Raw genomic sequence first — 27,449 nt, 5'->3', positions numbered from 1 at the left:
ACACCCCATTCATTTTGATCTCTTGTGTGGTAGTATCTGTAAAAATTCAGCAAACCTAGCCTACTTGCTTTAAGGGTTACTTTCAGGATTTTTCATCTCACAAGGTCAGCATGCAGGGGTTTTGTATGGCTCAGTTGCCCTTTCCATCTGCCATTATACCATGAAGCTTTATTTAAGCACATTACTCAGCTAGGTTCTGTGCCAACTTCTTGTAACACAATTTATCATTGACTCAGACTAGGTATTTGCTAATTCACTCAGAATTAATTGTGCACTTTAATCTTTTCATTGAATTGGTTCCCATATCTGTAGCTTTTATAACCACAAGTACTAGCTGCATACTGATTAAAAATTTCCCATCAGTTGTATATGAGATATGACTATAAATTTCCTTTTTAATTTTCCTTATATGACTCATAAACTGGCTTAGAAGCAATTTTGAAAAGGACTAAAAGGTTTGCAAGCAATAGTGGTGTCCATGGAATAAATGTTACTTTTCTCTTAGGCTACTCAGATGTATATACATTCTGATTTGTTAAAATGGTTTTGTTATATTACAGTCCCATTTAATAGTCTCCATTTCAACATTGCTTTAGAATACTCATTTTTTATGAGAAATTTCAGCACCTTTTTTGATTTCAGACTATAAGATATAAGCTTTTTTACATAAGCTTTTTTTTAAATGGTTTTTGATGATGCAGTCATGTATTGCAGTGAGTAAAACATTCTTTACAGGTAGATGGAAGAGCACTTAGTGCCATTCATAACCTGTGTCAATTGTTTGTTTTGGCATAGTGCAATGGCACCCCACTCCAGTACTCTTGCCTGAAAAATCCCATGGATGGAGGAGCCTGGTAGGCCTTAGTCCATGGGGTTGCTAAGAGTCGGATACGACTGAGCGACTTCCCTTTCACTTTTCACTTTCATGCATTGGAGAAGGAAATGGCAACCCACTCCAGTGTTCTTGCCTGGAGAATCCCAGGGATGGGGGAGCCTGGTGGGCTGCCGTCTCTGGGGTCGCACAGAGTCGGACACGACTGAAGTGACTTAGCAGCAGCAGTGCTAGAATAAGAGAACACAAGACTAGAAATATGTTAGGAAAGCCAGGTTCTGGTCCTCAGCCTGAAACTAAATAGCTCTGTAATTTGGGGCATGTCACAACTTCATACAGGGACCAGTTTTCTTATCTGTCACATCGTTATATTTCTTCTATGTACCTCATTAAGATGAAGGCTTCCCTTGCTGCTGCTGCTGTTGCTAAGTCGCTTCAGTCGTGTCCGACTCTGTGCGACCCCATAGACGGCAGCCCACCAGGCTCCCCCGTCCCTGGGATTCTCCAGGCAAGAACACTGGAGTGGGTTGCCATTTCCTTCTTCAGTGCATGAAAGTGAAAAGTGAAAGTGAAGTCGCCAGTCGTGTCCAACTCTTAGCGACCCCATGGACTACAGCCTACCAGGCTCCTCCATCCATGGGATTTTCCAGGCAAGAGTACTGGAGTGGGGTGCCATTGCCTTCTCCAGGGCTTTCCTTATGGCTCAGGAATAAAGAATCTGCTTGCAATGCAGTAGCCACAAGAAACGTGAGTTCAATCCCTGGGTTCAGGAGATCCCCTGGAGGAGGGCATAGCATCCCACTCCAGTATTCTTCCCTGGAGAATCCCATGGGCAGAGAATCCTGGAGGGCTATAGTCCATAAGGTCACAAAGAGTTGGACATGACTGAAGTAACTTAGTATGCACACATACAAGGTTCATCAGATACAGCTTCATTCTACCTTACCAACAGTGAACCTGTAACACACCATAGGAAATTACTCATATCATTCAAACCTTCAGTAATTCTACCATAGCAAATGTTTAAGATGCACCATGCCAGATCCCTGGATATATCTGATTTCAGTTCAGCATGGTAAGAGTTCAATGTATCATTGCTAATATCCTGAACCAAGAACAAATCACGGCAGTTCTCTGCTCTGGCTTTCTTGGAGGCTATAGGAGGCTACTAAACTCTACAGATGCAAACTGAAAGTATGGGGCGTTAATGTCTCAGGGATGAAGGACACCCCTCAACCAAATGAGGACAAAAGACAATAGATAAATGCTCCATCTTCTCTGTTCTGTGATGGGACAATTCCAAGGCCTGTTCTGTACAGCTATTCAGAGTTTGTAGAAGGATTGAACTCCAGTTGCCCACAGCAGTTGTACTCTGTTTCTTTGGGAAGTGATTCTTGAGATCACTTCCCGGATACGCTGTTGCTGCTGCTACTGCTAAGTCACTTCAGTCGTGTCCGACTCTGTGCGACCCCATAGACGGAAGCCCACCAGGCTCCCCCATCCCTGGGATTCTCCAGGCAAGAACACTGGAGTGGGTTGCCATTTCCTTCACCAATGCATGAAAGTGAAAAGTGAAAGGGAAGTCATTCAGTCGTGTCCGACTCTTAGCAACCCCATGGACTACAGCCTACCAGGCTCCTCCATCCATGGGATTTTCCAGGCAAGAGTACTGGAGTGGGGTGCCATTGCCTTCTCCATCCCGGATATGCTACCCATACCCAATCCTTCTTTCAAAGTCTACCTTCTAGGCAACCCCAATTAAGTATATGTGCTGCCAAAGTGAGCACTCAGTAAACCCCAATTAAGATACTTCCTTGTTTTTGTCTACTTGATCTTTTGACCGTTAAGAGAAGTAAGCTAAAGTCTTCTATCATGATAGTAATTTTTTAGCTTTTTCCTTTTATTTCTATTACATTTTGCTTATATATTTCAAAACTCTCTTGTTAGATGCCTAAAGGTTCATGACTATTTCATCTTATTGGGGATAAAACTACCATAATGTTTCTCTTTGTCCCATTAATTATTCACCTTGAATTCTATGTAATATTGATACATGTGCTTTATTTTCTTAGCATTTTCCTTATATCTTCTACTTATTTTTATTTTATTTTGGCAGGTCTCTTGTAAACAAAATAAAAGTGTATAGATGGATTAAAATTTCCATCTGATAGTAAAAATGGAAAGTATATCAATATATTCTATTAGCAAGGCTATAAAGACACAGTGACTCTCATATACTATTGGTGGGAATGCAAAGTAGTACAATCCTTTTGGATGGAGATTTGGAACTATTTATATCTAACAAAATTAAGACATATACATTGTCTAACAAAGTAATCCTATTCCTAGGAATTTACCCTGAAAATAGACCTAAAATAATATAAAAATATATATGCAAAGGTTATTTGTTACAGTGTAATTTCAAAATACTGGAAACAAACTAAATGCTCATGAAGGAGACTACCTGAATAAAGTACAATACATCGCATAGGGGGACACTAGGCAGATGCAAAAAAAGAACAAGGAAGAACTCTATGAACTGACATGGAGTGATTTCCAGGATATATTGTTAAGTAAAAAAAAAAAAGTGTGCAAGTAAAAAAAAAGTGTGCAAAATAGTGTTATCTTTCCTGTGTAAAGAACTTGAAAAGACATATACACTCTTCTTTTAAAATATTCCTTAAAAATAATTATACATGTATGTGTGTATAACTGAATCACTTTGCTGTACAGCAGTAATTGACACAATTGTAAATCAACTGTACTTCAGTTTTTTAAAAAGACTATCATTTTATGATGTGTTCAAGCAAAGGAAGGTATTTGGGTCAAACATATTAGAATCTCAGGGCATCGCAAAGCCAGAGAAGTGGGGTAAGGGGTACCAAGGAGTATGCCTGCAGAAGGCCCTGAGGCAACCTCCGCAAAGGAGCAAAAAGAAATGGAAGATAAAGTGACCAGTCCAGGGAGAGCTGAAGAGGCAAAATTAAAAGCAAAGTATCCTCATCTGGGGAAAAAGCCTGGAGGTTCAATTTTTTTTAAGGGAACAACTGTGGAAAGGGCAAAAATATTTTTATTCTGGGAATTACAACATGGCTAAAGCAAAAATGAAGAACAGCAACTTCCTACTTCAGCCCCTGGTAAGACAGAGGTCACTGATGACCACATTCCCATTCCACAGGGCCTTCCTCAATAGAAACCATCTCTTGTTGCTAGTAAGCTGGCTGGCTGTTTCAAAGAGCTGAACTGCATGAATCTTCTAATTCCCATTATTCCTCCTTAATATGTTATTCCTCCGCTTTTTATTTCCTTTTACTCTCTCAGTCATTTGAATGATGGCTTTGCAGGTGGGGTAAATTGTGCTGCTTTTTAAGGGAATAATATAATACGTGTGTAGAGTTTCTGATTAGTTTAACAATGCACTGATGAAAAGAACATGTTAGAGAAATGTAAAGTAATCTACTTAAAAATAATTGTATGTATTACCCAACTCCTGGTGTAGGGCTGGTTCCAACAAGCAACAGGCAAATTTTAAAATTTTAATGTTTTGGCTTTCTTTCAGTTCAGTTCAGTCACTCAGTTGTGTCCGACTCTTTGTGACCCCATGAACCGCAGCACACCAGGCCTCCCTGTCCATCACCAACTCCCAGAGTCTACCCAAACCCATGTCCATCGAGGCGGTGATGCCATCCAACCATCTCATCCTCTGTCATCCCCTTCTCCTCCTGCCCTCAATCTTTGGCAGCATCAGGGTCTTTTCAAATGAGTCATCTCTTCGCATCAGGTGGCCAAAGTACTGAAGTTTCAGCTCAACATCAGTCCTTCCAATGAACCCCAGGGCTGATCTCCTTTAGGATGGACTGGTTGAATCTCCTTGCAGTCCAAGGAACTCTCAAGAGTCTTCTCGAAGACCACAGTTCAAAAGCATCAATTCTTCAGCGCTCAGCTTTCTTTATAGTCCAACTCTCACATCCATGCATGACCACTGGAAAAACCATAGCCTTGACTAGATGGACCTTTGTTGGCAAAGTAATGTATCTGCTTTTTAATATGCTGTCTAGGCTGGTCATAATGTTCCTTCCAAGGAGTAAGTGTCTTTTAATTTCATGGCTGCAATCACCATCTGGAGCAATCTTGGAGCCCAGAAAAATAAAGTCAGCCACTGTTCCCACTGTTTCCCCATCTATTTGTCATGAAGTGATGGGGCTGGATGCCATGATCTTAGTTTTCTGAATGTTGAGCTTTAAGCCAACTTTTTCACTCTCCACTTTCATTTTCATCAAGAGGCTTTGTAGTTCCTCTTCACTTTCTGCCATAAGGGTGGTGTCATCTGCATATCTGAGGTTACTGATATTTCTCCCGGCAATCTTGATTCCAGCTTGTGCTTCTTCCAGCCCAGCATTTCTCATGAAGTACTCTGTATATAAGTTAAATAAGCAGGGTGACAATATACAGCCTTGACATACTCCTTTTCCTATTTGGAACCAGTCTGTTGTTCGATGTCCAGTTCTAACTGTTGCTTCCTGACCTGCATATAGGTTTCTCAAGAGGCAGGTCAGGTGGTCTGGTATTCTCATCTCTTTCAGAATTTCCCACAGTTTATTGTGATCCACACAGTCAAAGGCTTCGGCATAGTCAATAAAGCAGAAGTAGATGTTTTTCTGGAACTCTCTTGCTTTTTTGATGATCCATCGGATGTTGGCAATTTGATCTCTGGTTCCTCTGCCTTTTCTAAAACCAGCTTGAACATCTGGAAGTTCACAGTTCACGTATTGCTGAAGCCTGGCTTGGAGAATTTTAAGAATTACTTTAATAGCATGTGAGATGAGTTGAATTGTGAGGTAGTTTGAGAATTCTTTAGCATTGCTTTTCTTTGGGATCAGAATGAAAACTGACCTTTTCCAGTCCTGTGGCCACTGCTGAGTTTTCCAAATTTGCTGGCATATTGAGTGCAGCACTTTCACAGTGTCATCTTTTAGGATTTGAAATAGCTCAACTGGAATTCCATCACCTCCACTAGCTTTGTTAGTAGTGATGCTTCCTAAGGCCCACTTGACTTCACATTCCAGGATGTCTGGCTCTAGGTGAGTGATCACACCATGGTGATTATCTGGGTCGTGAAGATCTTTTTTGTACCGTTCTTCTGTGGCTTTCTTTAATTCATCCTAATTATAGCTTTGGATGCTAAGCTGATTTAAAATAACATCTATTTTATTTGTTTCCTCTGTATTTTCCTTTTAAATTTTGTAAAACAGAAGTTTAAGACCACAAGCTAGAAGAAAGTTCATGTATTTCAAACGCAAATAGATTGGGCTCCAAAAGATTTGTATCCCATGCTTGAACTTGAGTGACCTTAAATCTGTTTCAGCTTTAACAATAGAATTTTACTTGGGCCATGTTTGCCCATTCTGGTGTAACTTATGTGACTCTAGTGCTTAACAGTTGCTGTTGAAGCTAGTATTCTTATTCAGGTTTATAGTGTTAGAATACCTTTTATTTTTGAAGATGTGAATGAAGTGTGCGTGTGCACTGACTGTTGAATTCACTTTTGTGCCATTTTTGTATGTTTTGCACAACCTCTCAGAAAATATTAATTCTCCAAATTCTCTTAATCCCTTTGCAAAGAATTTTTATCTATGAATCAGGAGTCTTAAGAAACTTGGATCTTGAGTCCTATGGACCTACTTCATTTTTGATGAATTTGTTTTTGTGGATGATGCTGATTTCATAACTAACTTGCTTACACCTAGATCTATGGTAATGTCACTGGAATTGATTAAAAATAAATGTTAAAAGTTTGGATATTTCACTTCATTTTGGAATGCATACCTCTGTGGGGGAAGTGGTTTTGATGATAAAACTTATTTTGAGTAAAAGGCTTTTTGGCTAAGCTCCTAGACTGACACCATATTTTTTGTTTGTTTGTGGTCTAGATCAGTACTGAAATCAAAATCATCAGTGTGTGTGTGTGTGTGTGTGTGTGTGTGTGTATATATATATATATATATAAACAACTGTGTATGTATATGGACACATATACATATATACAGTGTGTGTGTGCTCATTATACATATATGGATATACATGTATGTATGTATGTAAAAAAAGATATGAAAAAATAAGCTAGGATATTAATGAGATTGGTTACTTACAAGTATAGTTGGGAGCAAAGTAGAAAGGAAAGGATATGGAAAAGAGTGGAAAGAATATGGAAGAGTATCATACTTTTCTAAATATACATTTTTGTATAGTTGAATTTTTTTAATTTAAATTCATTTATTTTATTTTTTTTTTTGTTTTTTTTTTTCTTTACAAATGTAAAATCATTTAGTCCCAAATAAAGACTAAATTCATTTATTTTAAATAGAGGCTAATTAACCATGTTAATATTCACATGCTTAAAAATAAATAAAATCAACAAGGATGGGGCAAAGCAAAAAAAAAAAATGTAATTCAAACCAAATCAAATGAACTAATTTCATTTCAAACAAATAATATAACATAGTGAATAACAAACGTGTGTGTGGACAGAGATATGAAGACTTAACATAAGTAACTAAAATACAGTATTTTGACTGTATACCTTATGAAAACTCCAGGAAAGAAATTTGGACTCCCAATGATGTATGACTTAGAGCCAGTAACCTCTGAACTTTATTTCTGGCCTTTGTCTGTAAACTCCTGCAGCCTTCTGGTAAAGCTTGCCCCCATCACCCCTAGTCCTCCCATTTCACAAGATCCTCTTGCTACCTGGACAAGAACCTCTTTTAAATCTTGTGCCAGTGGGGCTTTTCTCTTTATAAAATGCCTGCACACTGCTATTCAGTCTCTCTCAGTTCTGGACTTTCTCCCTGAGAGCCATTCTCCCTGCCCCTTGCCTTGAGATTTCCTCACCTGTTTGAATAATACAGTTTTGTTTTTCTTATATAAAAAGATGATCATCATGAGTTTCAACATTTGAACCAAACATATGAGCTCCCCCATGACATGTTAGGTTGCTATAACATAAATTAAGAATAAAGATGGAGTTGGAAACAAATATTGTACTCTTGTTGATAGGTTTGATTTTCACGGTGGTATGGATTAGCAATTCTGCAATTAACATATGTATTCTGAGATTGAACATATAAGTAAATATATTGTCCTTAATGAGAGTTGGGTTTCTGACTGTTGGAGAGGGGAATTACAAATAAGGAAAGAGGGGAGGTGGTCCTAAGATAGCAGAGGAATAAGATGGGGAGACCACTTTCTCCCCAACAAATTCATCGAAGGAACATTTGACTGCTGCTGCTAAGTCACTTCAGTCGTGTCCAACTCTGTGTGACCCCATAGACGGCAGCCCACCAGGCTCCCATGTCCCTGGGATTCTCCAGGCAATAACACTGAAGTGGGTTGCCATTTCCTTCTCCAATGCATGAAAGTGAAAAGTGAAAGGGAAGTCTCTCAGTCATGTCCGAGGTCTTAGCGACTCCATGGACTGCAGCCAACCAGGCTCGTTCATCCATGGGATTTTCCAGGCAAGAGTACTGGAGTGGGGTGCCATTGCCTTCTCCGAAGAAAATTTGAACGCTGAGCAAATCCCACAAAACAACTTCTGAACACTGGCAGAGGACACCAGGCGCCCAGAAAGGCAGCCCATTGTCTTTGAAAGGAGGTAGGACAAAATATAGAAGGTAAAAAGAGAGACAAAAGAATTAGGGATGGAGATCAGTTCCAGAGAGGGAGTCATAACAGAGGAGAAGTTTCCAAATACCAGGAAACCCTCTCACTGGCAGGTCTGTGGGGAGTTTTGGAATCTCAGAGGGCAACATAACTGGGAGGAAAAATAAATAAATAAATAAACAAAACCCTCAGATTTTACCTCTCCTGCCAGCGGAGAGGTAGCCCAAACGCTCACATCCACCACCAGCAAGCGGGGGCTGAACAGGGAGGCACTGGCCGCATTGCTTAGGGTAAGGACCAGGACAGAAGCAAGGTCCAATGCTGTAGAGAGAAATATTGCATAGGAACCTGGAATGTCAGGTCCATGAATCAAGGCAAATTGGAAGTGGTCAAACAGGAGATGGCAAGAGTGAACGAACATCAACATTCTAGGAATCAGCAAACTCAAATGGACTGGAATGGGTGGATTTAACTCAGATGACCATTATATCTACTACTGAGGGCAGGAATGCCTTAGAAGAAATGGAGTAGCCATCATGGTCAACAAAAGAGTCTGAAATGCAGTACTTGGATGCACTCTCAAAAACAACAGACTGATTGATCTCTGTTCGTTTCCATGGCAAACCATTCAATATCATGGTAATCCAAGTCTATGCCCCAACCAGTAACACTGAAGAAGCTGACGTTGAACGGTTCTATGAAGACCTACAAGACCTTTTAGAACTAACACTCAAAAAAGATATCCTTTTCATTATAGGGGACTGGAATGCAGAAGTAGGAAGTTAAGAAACACCTGGAGTAACAGGCAAATTTGGCCTTGGAATACGGAATGAAGCCAGGGCAAAGACTAATAGAATTTTGCCAAGAACATGCACTGGTCATAGCAAACACCCTCTTCCAACAACACAAGAGAAGACTCTACACAAGGACATCACCAGATGGCCAACACTGAAATCAGATTGGTTATATTCTTTGCAGCCAAAGATGGAGAAGCTCTATACAGTCAACAAAAACAAGACCAGGAGCTGACTGTGGCTCAGATCATGAACTCCTTATTGCCAAATACACACTTAAGTGAAGAAAGTAGGGAACACCACTAGACCATTCAGGTATGACCTAAATCAAATCCCTTATGATGATACAGTGGAAATGAGAAATAGATTTAACGGACTAGAACTGATAGAGTGCCTGATGAACTATGGATGGAGGTTCGTAACACTGTACAGGAGACAGGGATCAAGATCATCCCCATGGAAAAGAAATGCAAAAAAGCAAAATGGCTGTCTGAGGAGCCCTTACAAACAGCTGTGAAAAGAAGGGAAGTGAAAAGCAAAGGAGAAAAGGAAAGATATAAGCATCTGAATGCAGAGTTCCAAAGAATAGCAAGAAGAGATAAGAAAGCCTTCCTCAGAGATCAATGCAAAGAAATAGAGGAAAACAAAAGAATGGGAAAGACTAAAGATCTCTTCAAGAAATTAGAGATACCAAGGGAACATTTCATGCGAAGATGGGCTCAATAAAGGACAGAAATAGTATGGACCTAAAAGAAGCAGAAGATATTAAGAAGAGGTGGCAGGAATACACAGAAGAACTATACAAAAAAGATCTTCATGACCAAGATAATCACGATGGTGTGATCAGTCACCTAGAGCCAGACATCTGGAATGTGAAGTTAAGTGGGTCTTAGAAAGCATCACTATGAACAAAGCTAGTGGAGGTGATGGAATTCCAGTTGAGCTATTTCAAATCCTGAAAGATGAGGCTGTGAAAATGCTGCACTCAATATGCCAGCAAATTTGGAAAACTCAGCAGTAGCCACAGGACTGGAAAAGGTCAGTTTTCATTCGAATCCCAAAGAAAGGCAATGCCAACGAATGCTCAAACTACTGCACAATTGCACTCATCTCACATGCTAGTAAAGTAATGGTCAAAATTCTCCAAGCCAGGCTTCAGCAATACGTGAACTGTGAACTTCCAGATGTTCAAGCTGGTTTTAGAAAAGGAAGAGGAACCAGAGATCAAATTGCCAACATCCGATGGATCATCAAAAAAGCAAGAGAGTTGAAGGAAAACATCTATTTCTGCTTTATTGACTATGCCAAAGCCTTTGACTGTGTGGATGACAATAAACTGTGGGAAATTCTGAAAGAGATGGGAATACCAGACCACCTGACCTGCCTCTTGAGAAACCTGTATGCAGGTCAGGAAGCAAGAGTTAGAACTGGACATGGAACAACAGACTGATTTCAAATAGGAAAAGGAGTATGTCAGGGCTGTATATTGTCACCCTGCTTATTTAACTTATATACAGAGTACATCATGAGAAATGCTGGGCTGGAAGAAGCACAAGCTGGAATCAAGATTGCTGGGAGAAATATCAATAACCTCAGATATGCAGATGACACCACCCTTATGGCAGAAACTGAAGAGGAACTAAAAAGCCTCTTGAAGAAAGTGAAAGAGGAGAGTGAAAAAGTTGGCTTAAAGCTCAACATTCAGAAAATGAAGATTATGGCCTCTGGTCCCATCACTTCATGGTAAGTAGATGGGGAAACAATGGAAACAGTTTCAGACTTTATTTTTTGGGGCTCCAAAATCGCTGCAGATGGTGACTGCAGCCATGAAATTAAAAGACGCTTACTCCTTGGAAGAAAACTTATGACCAACCTAGATAGCATATTAAAAAGCAGAGACATTACTTTGCCAACAAAGGTCCATCTAGTCAAGGGTATGGTTTTTACAGTGGTCATGTATGGATGTGAGAGTTGGACTGTGAAGAAAGCTGAGTGCTGAAGAATTGATGCTTTTGAACTGTCGTGTTGGAGAAGACTCTTGAGAGTCCTTTGGACTGCAAGGAGATCCAACCAGTCCTTTCTGAAGGAGATCAGCCCTGGGATTTCTTTGGAAGGAATGATGCTAAAGCTGAAACTCCAGTACTTTGGCCACCTCATGCGAAGAGTTGACTCATTGGAAAAGAATCTGATGCTGAGAGGGATTGGGGGCAGGAGGAGAAGGGGACAACAGAGGATGAGATGGCTGGATGGCATCACTGACTCGATGGACGTGAGTCTCAGTGAACTCTGGGAGTTGGTGATAGACAAGGTCTGGTGTGCTGCGATTCATGGGATCTCAAAGAGTGGTACACGACTGAGTGACTGAACTGAACTGAACTTAAAGACTGGGACTGAACGTCCTGAGGGCAATCTGAGGGAGCTAACGTGAGATAGCAACCCAAACTGTGGGATAACCAGAGAGAGAGAAACAAAAAAAGAGAGAGAAAGAGAGAGAACTTTCCCGCCAAAAGCCCTAACCTAAGGCACTGCCGGGCCATTCACAGAACCAAGGACTGAGTGAATACCAGAGGAGAGGTAGCCAGCAGCAGACCAGCCTATCCCCTGCCAGTAGGCAGGGAGGCAGGAGGGCGGCAGCCAGAGCCAGAAAGGGGCAAACTCAGCCCCAGAGATGGCATCCTCCACCAAACTGCGAACAGGCTCCCAGTTGCCAGCCAAGCCTTCCTGGGATCCTCAATGGATAACATCTGCTGAGAGGGTTGCAGCCAGAGATCAGCTCCCCAGAAGAGACACACAGCACACCTGAGATGGCACACCTGGGAAACTGAGCGGCTGGGATGAGGGAGGTGATAAGATGCACCGCACCTAAGGAGAGTGTGCTGGCCAAGCACCTGGTCGCCTGAGCTCCTCAGACCTGGGAAGGGCACAAACTCAGGCCCAACTGAGTCTGCGCCTTTGTGGAGTACCCAAGAACCTAAACCTGAGCTGCTTAGACCTGGGAAGTGCACGCAACCCAGAGCCCACTTTAGACAGATCCCCTGCAGAGCAACCCGGAGCCTGAGAAGTGTAGACTGGGAAAGCACACATGCTGTGAGTGGGGGCAAACCCAGTGTGGCCCAGACACTGCGAGCACTCCCCACACATGCCAGTGATATTTGTTGGCAGTGTTCCTCCCTCCCCACAGCACGACTGAACAAGTGAGCCTAAATAAGTGACCACCTTGTGTCAGGGCGTAAATTAGACACTGAAGAGACTTGCAAACAGAAAAAGCCAAAATAAACAGAGGGAACCACTTTGGAAGTGACAGGTGCAACAGATTAAAACCCTGTAGTTAGCACCAACTGCATTGGAAGAGGCCTATGGATCCTGAGAAGTATAAGCTGGAACAAGGAACTATCTGAAACTGAACTGACCCCACACTGCCCGCAACAGCTCCAGAGAAATTCCTAGATATATTTTTACTATTATCATTTTTTAAAATTTATTTTATTTTTAATTTTTTTTTAATTTTAAGTCCTCTATTACTCGTTTAATTTTCACTTTTATAACCTACTATTACCTTGCAAAAAAAGACACTATTTTTAAAGCAAACTTCATATATATTTTTTATAATCTTTGTGATTTTGTTTTGTTTGCTTTTTTTAATATTGTATTTTTGAGAGTCTAACCTCTAGATTTTTAATCTTTGCTTTTTGATATTTGTTATCAATTTTGTATCTTTAAGAATCCAATCTTCAGTACCCATTTTTACTTAGTAGTGTGATTACTGGCTTGTTGCCCTCTCCCCCTCCAAAAGAAAGGCCATGGGGAAATAATTGAGGAGATAATAGTTGAAAACTTCCCTAAAACGGGGAAGGAAATAACCACCCAAGTCCAAGAAACCCAGAGAGTCCCAAACTTGATAAACCCAAGGCAAAACACCCCAAGATACATATTAATCAAATTAATGAAGGTGGAAAGCCCAGAGACAAATCCACTCATCTATGGACACCTTATCTTTGACAAAGGAGGCAAGAATATACAAAGGAGAAAAGACAATCTCTTAAACAAGTGGTGCTGGGAAAACTGGTCAACCACTTGTAAAAGAATGAAACCAGAACACTTTCTAACACCATACACAAAAATAAACTCAAAATGGATTAAAGATCTAACTGTAAGACCAGAAACTATAAAACTCCTAGAGGAGAACATAGGCAAAACACTCTCTGACATAAATCACAGCATGATCCTCTATGACCCACCTCCCAGAGTAATGGAAATAAAAGAAAAAATAAACAAGTGGGACCTAATTAAACTTAAAAGCTTTTGCACAATAAAGGAAACTATAAGCAAGGTGAAAAGACAGCCTTCAGAATGGGAGGAAATAATAGTAAATGAAGCAACTGACAAAGAATTAACCTCAAAAATATACAAGCAACACTTGCAGCTCAATTCAAGAAAAATAAATGACCCAATCAAGAAACATGCCAAAGAACTAAACAGACATTTCTCCAAAGAAGACATACAGATGGCTAACAGGCACATGAAAAGATGCTGAACATCACTCATTATCAGAGAAATGCAAATCAAAACCACAATGAGGTACCATCTCACACTGGTCAGAATGGCTGCTATCCAAAAGTCTACAAACAATGCTGGAGAGGGTGTGGAGAAAAGGGAACCCTCTTACACTGTTGGTGGGAATGCAAACTAGTATAGTCACTATGGAGAACAGTGAGGAGATTCCTTAAAACGCTGGAAATAGAACTGCCATATGGACCCAGCAATCCCACTGCTGGGCATACACACCGAGGAAACCAGAATTGAAAGAGACACGTGTACCCCAATGTTCATCGCAGCACTGTTTATAATAGCCAGGACATGGAAGCAACCTAGATGTCCATCAGCAGACAAATGGATAAGAAAGCAGTGGTACATATACACAATGGAGTATTACTCAGCCATTAAAAAGAATGCATTTGAATCAGTTCTCATGAGGTGGATGAAATTGGAGCCTGTTATACAGAGTGAAGTAAGTCAGAACGAAAAATACCAATACAGTATACTAACACATATATATGGAATTTAGAAAGATGATAATGATGACCCTATATGTGAGACAGCAAAAGAGACACAGATGTATAGAACAATCTTTTGGACTCTGTGGGAGAAGGCAAGGGTGGGATGATTTGAGAGAATAACATTGAAACGTGTATATTATATGTGAAACAGATCACTAGTCCAGGTTCGATGCATGAGACAAGGTGCTCAGGGCTGGTTGCGCTGGGATGACCCTGAGGGATGGGATGGGGAGGGAGGTGGGAGGGGGTGTTTAGGATAGGCAAAACATGTACAGTCATGGCTGATTCATGTCAATGTATGGCAAAACCCACTACAATATTATAAAGTAATTAGCCTCCAATCAAAATAAATAAATAATTAAAAAAAAGGAAAGAGGGAAGCCTATGACAAACCCTACGGTACTGGGTTTGAATTAGAGTTATCATCAGTGTTATTTCATGGTTTTTGAAAGATAGATTGATAGATACAGAAATATGAATGTATGTATGTGTATATGAATACATACATATATATCTCAGTTTTGTCCACTGAGAGTTAATAGAAATACATGTAAGTCTAGTACTAATGAGCACACCCAATGCCCAGATCTTGATTTCTAAACATGATTCTACAATAAATAACAAGGACTCCTTAAAGAAGATGCTGATTCCAATTCTAGGGAAGGTAAAAATATAAAATGATTCTGGAACATCTTGTGGTATTTGAAAGTAAAGAAGTTCTTCAAAAAATCATGGGGGAAAAGTTGCAGACAGGATGATTTTATGTAACCACAGTACAATTATCAACCAATGATATATTATTATCTCAATGCAGACCTTATTCGATATTCACCATTTGTTCCAGTAAGATGGTCCTTTGTAAAATTGTGCAAGAGCATCCTGTCTGCAACTTACTGTGAAACATTTCAGGGAAAAATCAGAGACAGAAATATCAAAGTGTTTTAAATGTTAACATTTGGTAAATCTATAAGAGAATTATTTAACTAGTTTTGAAACATTTTGTAATATTAAAATTATTTCATAATTAAAAGTTTAAAATTTTTTCATTCAGAGGGTCTTCTACTATTAGAGTAAAATAAACTATTAATATTTATTATAATTACTAGTACATTTTTTCCTTAGTATTGCTATCATGTTTTATGTTTTCTATTTGTCATTTTTCTTTGCTTCCTTTTACCTGTGTTGATGATTTGATCTGTACTTTTATTTTTCTTCTTGTACTTTCAAAGGTGAATATGCTCTTTCTGTGGATTTAGTTGGTTCTCAACACAGACATTTATAATCCTTTTATAAAAATCAAAGTCTAAATTTCATTAGAATCTGTATATTCCTTTATTTTAAACAATAACTTTGCAACTTTACAATTACTTTCCTGTTGTATCTCAATTTTATATCTCCAAAAACTTTAGTTCAAAATAATCATAAAAATTATTTTGACCTTATGTATCCACAGTTATTTAGCTTTAAGTGTAAACTTTACTGGGTTTATACTTAAAGCTAAATATAGACTGGTTCCAAATATGGAAAGGAGTACATCAAGGCTACATATTGTCACCCTGCTTATTTAACTTACATGCGGAGTACATCATGAGAAACGCTGCACTGGATGAAGCATAAGCTGGAATCAAGATTGCCGGGAAAAATATCAATAACCTCAGATATGCAGATGACACCACCCTTATGGCAGAAAGCAAAGAGGAACAAAAGAGCCTCTTGAAGAAAGTGAAAGAGGAGAGTGAAAAAGTTGGCTTAAAGCTCAACATTCAGAAAATGAAGATCATGCCATCTGGTCCCATCACTTCGTGGGAATTAGATGGGGAAACAGTGGAAACAGTGACAGACTTTATTTTGGGGGGCTCCAAAATCACTGCAGATGGTGATTGCAGCCGTGAAATTAAAAGACTCTTACTCCTTGGAAGAAGAACTATGACCAACCTAGACAGCACATTAAAAAGCAGAGACATTACTTTGCCAACAAAGGTCCATCTAGTCAAAGCTATGGTTTTTGCAGTAGTCATGTATGGATGTGACAGTTGGACTATAAAGAAAGCTGAGCACTGAAGAATTGATGCTTTTGAAGTGTGGTGTTGAAGACTCTTGAAAGTCCCTTGGACTGCAAGGAGATCCAACCAGCCCATCCTAAAGGAAATCAGTCCTGGGTGTTCTTTGGAAGGAATGATGCTAAAGCTGAAAACTCCAATACTTTGGCCACCTGTTGTGAAGAGCTGACTTATTTGAAAAGACCCTGATGCTGGGAAAGATTGAAGGCTGGAGGAGAAGGGGACGACAGAGGATGAGATGGTTGGATGACATCATTGACTCAACGGACATGTGTTTGAGTAAACTCCAGGAGTTGGTGATGGACAGGGAGGCCTGGCATGCTACAGTCCACGGGTTCGCAAAGAGTCAGACACGACTGAGTAACTATGAAGAGGAAAAGTTAAAATTTTACATAACCTCCTTCTTCTTCTGCCTCTTTAACTCAGCTTGCCCCCTTGCTAAGTCTAGATCACGTAGGTCACGTAGGTCATGTAGTCTCAGAAAGTGGGAGCTTGCAATACTAGGAACTGGAGTTTATCTCACTAACCCTTGTCCTGCTCTTTGCAATCGCCCAGCCCCTGCCAACCTGCTTAATCATGCCTGTCCAGGCCAGACATCCCCTTCCACATCTTGACTGCTGTTCCCTCGCATGAGAAACCCCTTAGTTTAAACCAGCCTATTAACAGCTAGTGTTGCCCACTATAGTCTGTCTTTAAAAACTCTGTAATCCCTTTGTTCAGGGCTCAGAGCTTGGAGGGTTAACTCCTCTGGGCCCTCCGGCATAATAAACCTGAATTCTCCAACTCTCCGAGTGTGGTGCTTGGTTTCTTGAGTACTGGTTTCTGCAACAACTGAACTGAACTGAACGTACTTTACTGGGTTTTTTGTTTGTTTGTTTTGCTATTTTCTTCTTTATGTAAACTTTTGGGATATTTTTTAAATCCTTTTTTAAATTCTTCATGTTCAGAAATGTCACTCCAATGCATTTTATACATGTCTTCTTTGTTTACCTGGTTTAGCACTTCTCTCTCTATCTGAAGACTAGTATCTTTTATCACTTGGGAGGAATTATCTTCTATTATTGATTTATTTACTTGCTCTTCTCTATACTTTCTGTTCTTATAGGATTCCTGCTACGTGGATGTTGAACTTCTGGATCTAATCTCCATGTCTATTGTTGCTTTATCAAAATTTCTATTTCTTTTTCATTTTGCATTTTTGTGAGAATCTTTTGTTTAATGTATTAACACACATTTTTTTTTTCTTTTCTGCTGTTGCATAATGCTACTACAGATAACCATTGCGTTCCTTATTTTTATTCCCTTTTATTTATGTAGTTTCCAGGACTTATCATTTGTTTTGTTTTATGCCAGCATTTTCCTTGTTTATGGGTTTGATTACTTTCCTTATTCTTTTGAGAATATTAGTTATAGTTATTTTAAAATATTTTTCATTTGCTATTATTTATTCTATTACTTCCATGTTAACTTTTCTGTTTATTAATTTTGTTTTCTTACATGATAACTGTTGTTCAAATATTAATCAGTGTTTTTTGCTTGTGTCCTTATCTTTGTTTTTGAGATCCCTTAGCAGCTCATCTATAGATGTTGTTTTGTAAAGCAAACCCTGCCTTTGATAATTATGGGAAGAATCATAATATGCTCTAGATGGAGTGTGCCAGTAGTTTATCTTTTAGGTGTGGCAGCTGACTACACATGCTCTGAGCAAAAGACAGCAGCAAAATTTTTTACCCACGCTAAAGCATTATGTAAGCATTGACCCCCAGAGGCACATTTATCCAAAATGCTCTGAATACAGCTCTTCATTAATTATGTTGAAATTCCCAAAGCCTCCTTCTTGCTTTTTGTATCACTGATGCTGGTCTTGAAGGTCTCAAAACCACTCTTGTTTACACAGTGGTCTTCACACATATTTTGGACTGTGGTTTATTCTAGTTTGTTGTTTTTTTTTTTTAACTATAGTGGGTATGATTCACAATCTAAAAACTCCTACTTGCTGGAACTACCACATTTTTAATTTCATATATATCAACTACCTACTTCTCTCAACCCTATACTCCCTTGGTAATTATAATGTGTGTGTGAGAGAAAGAGACAGAGACAGAGAGAAGAGTATTATGATTATGATTCTGAGCCTCAGAAATGGTCATAATATCTGATCAGTATCAACACTTAAGAGCTGCCTCCATATCCTAGAAATATCACTATATATCAGGATCAATATCAGGGTTTCCTAATTTGCCTATTTGTAAAACCTATAGCCAGAAGTTTATTTAACTTATATGCAGAATACATCATGCGAAATGCCGGGCTGGATAAGTCACAAGCTGGGATCAAGATTGCTGGGAGAAATATCAACAACCTCAGATATGCAGATAATACAACTTTCATGACAGAAATGAAGAGGAACTAAAGAGCCTCTTGATGAGGGTGAAAAAGCTGGCTTAAAACTCACACATATTTTGGACTGTGGTTTATTCTAGTTTTGTTTTTTTAACTCAAAAAACTAAGATCATGGCATCTAGTCCCATCACTTCATGGCAAACAGAAGGGGAAAAAGTTGAGGCAGTAACAGACTTTATTTTCTTAGGCTCCAAAATCACTGCGGTGATTGCAGTCATGAAATTAAATTGCAGCCATAGTGACTGAAGCCATGAAATTAAAAGACACTTGCTCCTTGGATGGGAATCTATACAAACCTAGACAGTGTATTAAAAGCAGAGACATTACTTTGCCAACAAAGGTCTGTATAGTCAAAGCTATGGTTTTTCCAGTCGTCATGTCCAGATGTGAGAGTTGGACCATAAAGAAAGCTGAGCGCTGAAGAATTGATGCTTTTGAACTGTGGTGTTGGAGAAGACTCTTGAGAGTCCCTTGGACTGCAAGGAGATACAACCAGTCCATCCTAAAGGAGATCAGTCCTGGGTGTTCATTGGAAGGACTGATGTTGAAGCTGAAACTCCAATACTTTGGCCACCTGATGCAAAGAGCTTACTCATTTGAAAAGACCCTGATGCTGACCCTGGTTGAAGGCAGGAGGAGAAGGGGATGACAGAGGATGAGATGCTTGGATGACATCACTGTCTTGATGGACTTGAGTTTGAGCAAGCTCTGGGAGTTGGTGATGGACAGGGAAGCCTGGCGTGATGCAGTCCATTGGGTTGCAAAGAGTTGGACACAACTGAGCAACTGAACTGAACTGAACTTTATAGCAGTGGTTCAAGGGTGGGGTTACTGATAAGATTAGGGCCTGTGCAGGACCTGCCCTCCTTTAATCTCAGTTCAGTTTAATCTCCTTTAATCGGGTCTTGGGTAATTGCTTGATGAGCTCTTCTGGTTCCTTTAATCTGGCCTCAAATGTTCTTCTCTGGAATGACAATACTGGCATCTTCCATTTGTTAGGTTTTAGTTCTGTACAGAGCTCAAACATTTTATGTGTTCCCTGTGAGGTGGAACCAAGACCCTGCCCCAAGGCTGCAATATTGTTTCTTGGCTGATCCTCCCTTTTGTCTGCATCTTCTCCCTTCCCTGATTAGCAGCTGTTTGAACCATGAACTTACAGATGTTCAAGCTGGTTTTAGAAAGGGCAGAGGAACCAGAGATCAAATTGCCAACATCCGATGGATCATCAAAAAAGCAAGAGAGTTCCAGAAAAACATCTATTTCTGCTTAATTGACTATGCCAAAGCCTTTGACTGTGTGGATCACAATAAACTGTGGAAAATTCTGAAAGAGATGGGAATACCAGACCACCTGACCTGCCTCTGAAGAAACCTATATGCCAGTCAGGAAGCAACAGTTAGAACTGGACATGGAACAACAGACTGGTTCCAAATAGGAAAAGGAGTACGCCAAGGCTGTATATTGTCACCCTGCTTATTTAACTTGTATGCAGAGTACATCATGAGAAACGCTGGGCTGGAAGAAGCACAAGCTGGAATCAAGATTGCCAGGAGAAATATCAGTAACCTCAGATGTGCAGATGACACCACCCTTATGGCAGAAAGTGAAGAGGAACTAAAAAGCTTCTTGAAGAAAGTGAAAGAGGAGAGTAACAATAACCCTGTGTACGAGACAGCAAAAGAGACACTGATGTATAGAACAGTCTTATGGACTCTGTGGGAGAGGGAGAGGGTGGGAAGATTTGGGAGAATGGCATTGAAACATGTAAAATATCATGTATGAAATGAGTTGCCAGTCCAGGTTCGATGCACGATACTGGATGCTTGGGGCTGGTGCACTGGGACGACCCAGAGGGATGGAATGGGGAGGGAGGAGGGAGGAGGGTTCAGGATGGGGAACACATGTATACCTGTGGCGGATTCATTTTGATATTTGGCAAATCTAATACAGTTATGTAAAGTTTAAAAATAAAATAAAATTAAAAAAAAAAAAAAAGTTTGCTTAAAGCTCAGCATTCAGAAAACTAAGATCATGCCATCTGGTCCCATCACTTCATGGGAATTAGATGGGGAAACAGTGGAAACAGTGTCAGACTTTATTTTGGGGGGCTCCAAAATCACTGCAGATGGTGACTGCAGCCATGAAATTAAAAGACGCTTACTCCTTGGAAGGAAAGTTATGACCAACCTAGATAGCATATTGAAAAGCAGAGGTATAACTTTGCCAACAAAGGTCCGTCTAGTCAAGGCTATGGTTTTTCCAGTGGTCATGTATGGATGTGAGAGTTGGACTGTGAAGAAAGCTGAGCACTGAAGAATTGATTCTTTTGAAGTATGGTGTTGGAGAAGACTCTTGAGAGTCCCTTGGACTGCAGGGGGATCCAACCAGTCCATCCTAAAGGAGATCAATCCTGGGTGTTCATTGGAAGGACTGATGCTGAAGCTGAAACTCCAATACTTTGGCCACCTCATGTGAAGATTTGACTCATTGGCAAAGACTCTGATGTTGGGAGGGATTGGGGGCAGGAGGAGAAGGGGACGACAGAGAATGAGATGGCTGGATGGCATCACCGACTCGATGGACATGAGTTTGAGTGAACTCTGGGAGTTGGTGATGGACAGGGAGGCCTGGTGTGCTGCAATTCATGGGGTTGCAAAGAGTTGGATACAACTGAGCGACTGAACTGAACTGAACTCAGTCTACCCTTTGGGACTCAGTGAAGGTCATGGTAGCTGGAGTCTGTTCCCTACACGGAACGGGGAACCTAGAAAGGCTCCATACCCACGAGCCTCACAGGGTCCTGCTCAGTTTCAGACTTTTTTGTTTGTTTGTTTTTGAGATAACATTATATAAATTTCAGGTATACATTTTACATTATATTTCAATACATTATATTTCAACTTCTATGTACACTATAGCATGCTCAACACCAAAAGTTTAGTTTCCATCCATCACCATACAGTTAATACCCTTTATTCATTTTGCCCTCCCCCTTTCCCTCTGGTAAATACTGCTGTTTTCTTGTGTCTCTCCCATGTATTCTTGTTATTAAACTTTTCCCCTGTCTCATGTAAACTTAATTCCTAGATCAGCCAGAAGAATCTAGAAGGGTAGATTTCTTCTTTCCTGATTTTTTTTTTCTTCACATCCTCTCCAGTATTTATTTCTTGACTTTTCATAATAGTCTGTCTTCAGACACTTGAACTTTCTTTAAACAGAGCCTTTATAAAGTGCCTGTCCAAGCTGATGACCTAATTAACCACTGGAAAAGGAGAGCACATCCATACCTGCAAAGCAACTAATGGACCATTGCAGGCACCCCGTAAAGGCTAAGATACTATGCTCTTCTTCCTCTACCACTAAAATATATGCCTGATTGTAGTATATTTTAATTGGAAGATTGATTTAGATTAGAATTTGTATTTGAAAATCTTTTATTATGTTGAGTAATTCCATAATAAATTACAGTAATTTGAAAAGCTACCTCTCTTTAGTTTCCCTTTCATTATGTCAAAGCCAGTGGATAAATTTAACAATGTCCACTGTAGGTCTTAGACATGCTACCTCCAGCTGTGACAGTTATGCTTTGTGCACATCAGTATCAGTTCAGTCGCTCAGTCGCATCCAACTCTTTGCGACCCCATGAACTGCAGCATGCCAGGCCTCCCTGTCCATCACCAACTCCCGGAGTTCACCCAAATTCATGTCCATTGAGTCGGTGATGCAATCCAACCATCTCATCCTCTGTCGTCCACTTCTCCTCCTGCCCTCAATCTTTCCCAGCATCAGGGTCTTTTCCAATGAGTCAGTTCTTCACATCAGGTGGCCAAAGTATTGGAGTTTCAGCTCCAGCATCAGTCCTTCCAGTGAATATTCAGGACTGATTTCCTTTGGGCTTCCCTGCTGGCTCAGAGGTTAAAGCGTCTGCCTGGAATGTTGGAGATCCGGGTTCGATCCCTGGGTTGGGAAGATCCCCTGGAGAAGGAAATGGCAACCCACTTCAGTACTCTTGCCTGGAGAATCCCATGTAGCCATCCTCTAGCCTACAGTCCATGTAGGCCATGTACAGCCATCTCATCCTGTAGCCTACAGTCCATGCCCTCACAAAGAGTCAGACAGATGGATGGGTTGGATCTCCTTGCAGTCCAAGGGACTCTCAAGAGTCTTCTCCAACACCACAGTTCAAAAGCATCAATTCTTTGGTGCTCAGATTTCTTTATGATCCAGCTCTCACATACATATATGACTACTGGAAAACCATAGCTTTGACTAGAGGGACCTTTGTCAGCAAAATAATGTCTCTGTTTCTTAATATGCTGTCTAGGTTTGTCACTGCTTTTTTTCCAAGGAGCAAGTGTCTTTTGATTTCATGGCTGCACTCACCATCTGCAGTGATTTTGGAACCCAGAAAAGTAAAGTCAGCCACTGTTTCCACTGTTTACCCATCTATTTCCCATGAAGTGATGGGACTGGATGCCATGAACTTAGATTTCTGAATGTTGAACTTTAAACCAACTTTTTCACTTTCCTCTTTCACTTTCATTAAGAGGCTCTTTAGTTCTTCTTCACTTTCTGCCATAAGGGTGGTGTCATCTGCATATCTGAGGTTATTGATATTTCTCCCAGCAATCTTGATTCCAGCTTGTGCTTCTTCCAGCCCAGAATTTCTCATGATGTACTCTGCATATAAGTTCAATAAGCAGGGTGACAATATACAGCCTTGGTGTACTCCTTTTCCTATTTGGAACAAATCTGTCGTTCCATGTCCAGTTCTAACTGTTGCTTCCTCACCTGCATACAGGTTTCTCAAGAGGCAGGTCAGGTGGTGCGGTATTCCCATCTCTCAAAATTTTCCACAGTTTATGGTGATCCACACAGTCAAAGGCTTTGGCATAGTCAATAAAGCAGAAATAGATGTTTTTCTGGAACTCTCTTGCTTTTTTGATGATCCATTGGATGTTGGCAATTTGATCTCTGCTTCCTCTGTGTTTTCTAAATCCAGCTTGAACATCTGGAAGTTAACAGTTCACATATTGCTGAAGCCTGGCTTGGAGAATTTTAAGCATTACTTTACTAGTGTGTGCTGCTGTGAGATGAGTGCAATTGTGCAGTAGTTTGAGCATTCGTTGGCATTGCCTTTCTTTGGGATTCGAATGAAAACTGACCTTTTCCAGTCCTGTGGCTACTGCTGAGTTTTCCAAATTTGCTGGCATATTGAGTGCAGCACTTTCACAGCCTCATCTTTCAGGATTTGAAATAGCTCAACTGGAATTCCATCACCTCCACTAGCTTTGTTCGTAGTGATGCTTTCTAAGGCCCACTTGACTTCACATTCAAGGATGTCTGGCTCTAGATGAGTGATCACACCATTGTGATTATCTAGGTCATGAAGATCATTTTTGTACAGTTCTTCTGTGTATTCTTGCCACCTCTTCTTAGTATCTTCTGCTTCTGTTAGGTCCCTACCATTTCTGTCCTTTATTGAGCCCATCTTCGCATGAAATGTTCCCTTGGTATCTCTGATTTTCTTGAAGAGATCTGTAGTCTTTCCCATTCTGTTGTTTTCCTCTATTTCTTTGCACTGATTACTGAGGAATGCTTTCTCCTCTCTCCTTGCTATTCTTTGGAACACTGCATTCAAATGGGTATATCTTTCCTTTTCTCCTTTGCTTCTCACTTCCCTTCTTTTCACAGCTGTTTGTAAGGGCTTCTCAGACAGCCATTTTGCTTTTTTGGATTTCTTTTTCTTGTGGATAGTCTTGATCCCTGTCTCCTGTACAGTGTCACGAACCTCCATCCATAGTTCATCAGGCACTCTGTCTATCAGTTCTAGTCCCTTAAATCTATTTCTCACTTCCACTGTAGAGTCATAAGGAATTTGATTTAGGTCATACCTGAATGGTCTAGTGGTTTTCTCCACTTTCTTCATTTTCAGTCTGAATTTGGCAATAAGGAGTTCATGATCTGAGCCACAGTCAGCTCCTGGTCTTGTTTTTGTTGACTGTATAGAGCTTCTCCATCTTTGGCTGCAAAGAATATAATCAGTCTGATTTCGGTGTTGACCATCTGGTGATGTCCTTGTGTAGAGTCTTCTCTTGTGTTGTTGGTGGAGGGTGTTTGCTATCACCTTTGCGTTCTCTTGCCAGAACTCTATTAGCCTTTGCCCTGCTTCATTCTGTACTCCAAAGCCAAATTTGTCTGTTACTCCAGGTGTTTCTTGACTTCCTACTTTTGCATTCCAGTCCCCTATAATGAAAAGGACATCTTTTTTGGGTGTTAGTTCCAGAAGGTCTTGTAAGTCTTCATAGAACTGTTCAACTTCAGCTTCTTCAGTATTACTCGTTGGGGCACAGACTTGGATTACCATGATATTAAATAGTGCCTTGGAAACGAACAGAGATGAATCAGTCTGTCATTTTTGAGATTGCATCCAAGTAGTGCATTTCAGGCTCTTTTGTTGACTATGATGGTTACTCCATTTCTTCTAAGGGATTCCTGCCCACAGTAGTAGATATAATGGTCATCTGAGTTAAATTCACCCATTCCAGTCCATCTTAGTTCACTGATTCCTAGAATGTCGGCGTTCACTCTTTTCATCTCCTGTTTGACCACTTTCAATGTGCCTTGATTCATGGATCTAACATTCCAGGTTCCTATGTTATTTAACTAATTGATGGGTTTTGTGAATTATTAAGAGCATGGATTTTAGAGCCAAATAACTTGAGTTCTAATGTTAATTCTACCACTTAGTGACTATTAGACCTTGAGCAAATTATTTAAACTCTTAGTTAAACCTCTCTGTTTCTTAGTTTCTTCATTTTGATAATGGAGAAGATAATCATACTTAGCCCAGGGGGTTGTTTTGGAGATTAAAGAAGTTGTCATATGTAAAACAATTAGAACAGAACATATAACCTCTCTATGGGTATCATTTGATCTTTGTTTCATATCAGCCTTCCTTCTAGGGCTGCCGTAGCCAATATAGTGGTCAATAGCTACATGTGGCTATTTTAGATTCAAATTGATTAATATTAAATAAAATTAAAAAAATCAGTTCCTAGGTCAACTACTGTAGCCAGATTTCAAGTGCTTAGTATCCATGTCACCAGTGGCTACAATGTTGGACAGGATAGTACAGCTGTGGCTTGTATTTACAAGAGATTGGTCCAGGACCCCCATGGATACCAAAATCTGTGGATACTCAAGTCCCTTTTATAAAATGGCATAGTACTATCAGTCCTCCCTACCCACAGTTTCTGCATCCATGAATAGGGAGTACTGACTCTATAGAACATCTTGATCATTGGAGAAAACTCTAGTTGACAGCAGTGCTCTAGAACAAATTTTCTCAACATCACCTCTGTGCTAGAATCAACTTGTAAGCTTTTAAAAATTCCTATGGCTCTGACCATTCAACAGACTAGTTAAGTAAGAATATCAGCTTGGGATTCATGCATCTGTGTAATTTTTTTAAAGCCTCCCAACTGACTCCAATATGTAGCCAAATTTGAGAACCACTGCTCAAGACCAAGGGACAGGAAAGTTTTTCTATAAATGACCAGATAGTAAATATTTTAGACCATCTTGGCATATCTGTTTTATGTTTCTTGCTGTTGTATATCCTTCTTTGTTTGTGCTATAACTCTTTAAAACTGTAAAAATCATTCTTAGTTTACAGGTCATTCACAGGCCACATTTGCTCTAGACTGTCAGCTCCTTGAAAGCTACAACCATATCAGAATTATTCACTGCTACATTCTGGAACCTAGCACAATATCTACCATAGAATAGATACTCAATAAATATTTATTGAGTTGGCTAAACTCTTTTCATGAACTTTCCCTGACTCCCAACACCACGCCAAGTAGAATTACTTCATCAGTGTTCTGATAGCATCATGTATATTGCCTCTTCATAATATTTATACACAATATACTGTAGGTAAGTATTCAGTGTCTTTCTCAGAGATACTGTTTTAATCATCCTTGAATCCTGGGGATGAGACTGCCAGATACTAGCACCTGTGATAATTTGTTGGATTAAATGCTATGTTGAGTCTCCAGGTAAAAAGTACTTTGAAAAAGATAAAAGTGTTAAATAAATATGATCTAATGATACCAAGGCAGCCTACAACCATAGGTAGTTGTGAAGATACCTTTGTTTTGAGTACTCAGTTATATTTGACCTATTGTTTAAAAATTGTGCTGTTACCTTGGATTAAAACAGTGATTTCTTAAATATGACACCAACAAAACACAAGTGACAAAACAAAAGGAAAAGATAAATTAGACTATACCAAAATTTAAAACTTTTGTGCTGCGAATGATACCATCAAGAAAGTGAAAAGACAACCCACAGAATGGGAGAAAACATTTCCAAATTTCTTATATAATAAAGTACTTAGAATAGATAAGGAACTCTTACAACTCTATAATAATCCAATTAAAAAACAGCAAAGGATCTAAAGAGACATTTCTCTAAAGAAGACATACAAATGACCAATAAACAGCCACTAAGATGCTCACTGGAAAAGGTTAGTTTTCATTCCAATCCCAAAGAAAGGCAATGCCAAAGAATGCTCAAACTTCTGCACAATTGCACTCATCTCACACGCTAGTAAAGTAATGCTTAAAATTCTCCAAGC

The 27,449-nt window shown here is 39.9% G+C and overlaps 1 protein-coding gene and 1 pseudogene across 1 annotated transcript in view; both read left to right on the top strand.

The window, feature by feature from the left end:
- DCX (doublecortin) overlaps positions 1 to 27,449 on the top strand; it is a 399,460-nt gene that overhangs the window by 79,100 nt on the left and 292,911 nt on the right. The window lies entirely within an intron of this gene.
- On the top strand, positions 3,723 to 4,112 carry LOC129640063 (cAMP-regulated phosphoprotein 19-like; annotated as a pseudogene).

The sequence above is a fragment of the Bubalus kerabau genome, chromosome X (genome assembly GCF_029407905.1).
Source record: "Bubalus kerabau isolate K-KA32 ecotype Philippines breed swamp buffalo chromosome X, PCC_UOA_SB_1v2, whole genome shotgun sequence".
NCBI classification, from domain to species: Eukaryota; Metazoa; Chordata; class Mammalia; order Artiodactyla; family Bovidae; genus Bubalus; species Bubalus kerabau.
This window is presented reverse-complemented; position numbering and strand designations above follow the sequence as displayed.